We start from the raw sequence: 1,308 nt of genomic DNA on the forward strand, positions 1-1,308 counted from the left end.
ATTATGGACAAGTGAGAGCAACGTGTGATCATTTGAGAAGGCAGAATGGGGGTATCTTTTTGGCAGGGAAGTGATCCGTATGGTAGTATGCTGTTGGAGGGGTGGGTTGAAGAGTGTAGAAAGTGAACGTTGAACACATTTTAAATCCTGAGGTGGCTGGACAAGGACCCACTTCACAATCTTGTGGACAAATTCAGAATGCAGTTTAGATGAGACGCTGTCAGGTTGTGCCATTAAAGCTGTTGACCTCTCTCTGCCAACAAGTGATACTTACAATATCTTGCCCATCCTCACCATTGGAAAGCCCACAGCTCAGAAGTCACATCCTCTGGAGCCATTCCCCCTTTGTGGTGTAGCTAAGTGGGGTTGGGGGGGTTACATTGCCCCCGGTACCACACTGTGAGGGAGTTTCTTAGAGGCCTCCGAAAAGCATATCCAATTTTTGGCAAAAACTGGAAGTGCCTTTTGGAGGCCTCTAAAACACCCTGTCATCGTGTAAGGCAGTGTTAAAAATTTTGGGATGGTGCTATGGGGTAGGGGTGTTCAAAATTTTTCTCCCCCTTGTACCAGATGCCTTAGCTATGCCTCTGACCCCACCCCACTTCTCCCAGCCTCACTCTCCATTACCATGAATTATTGCATGGCCTCTGTGTGCCTCTTGCCTGCTTCTTAAGAAGGAAAAGGTGGCTGAATAACCTGATGGCATCCACTACAACGTTATGGAAGGAGGCCTGAGGTTGCGTCCCCAGCATTTCAGATGCTTTTGACTGCTGCAGTGTGGTGATGCAGAAGCACAGTGTTGTTTTTTTCCTCTGAAAAATAGAGAGAAGGATAACTCCATTTCCTGTATGCAGGTAGTAAATTAACCAGAACATTGCAAACCAGAAAAGGTTTTGGTGATTTATTGCAGTTTTGTCTTTCAATTCAGTGCTGCTTCAGGCTGTTGTTTTTTTTTTCCCCTTCAACCAAAGTAAATACATTTGGGGGTTTGTTTGGGGAGGGAGGAATAATGTTCCCACAAACACATTTGCAGCTGTGAAACCTGTCCACCACCAGTGTCTGGGCCTGCTTCTTTGGCGCATCAGGAACAGCCAGAACCGGGTAGGTCTGATGAGGTGGTATGGAAATGTTGATGTTGGCGACATCAGTCTTGAAAGTCAATGTTATCAAGCTCTGAATGGTGGTTCTGGAACAGTGTGACTGAATAGGCCGATTCGGGAGTGACAATCCCTTCCACACTGGGAGCAAGTGCAGTCTGTCCCTGGTCTGTCTCCCTGGCTATGGGCCTTCCTTCTTTGCCTCAGTCTG

The sequence above is a fragment of the Tiliqua scincoides genome, chromosome 5 (assembly GCF_035046505.1).
Source record: "Tiliqua scincoides isolate rTilSci1 chromosome 5, rTilSci1.hap2, whole genome shotgun sequence".
NCBI lineage: Eukaryota > Metazoa > Chordata > Lepidosauria > Squamata > Scincidae > Tiliqua > Tiliqua scincoides.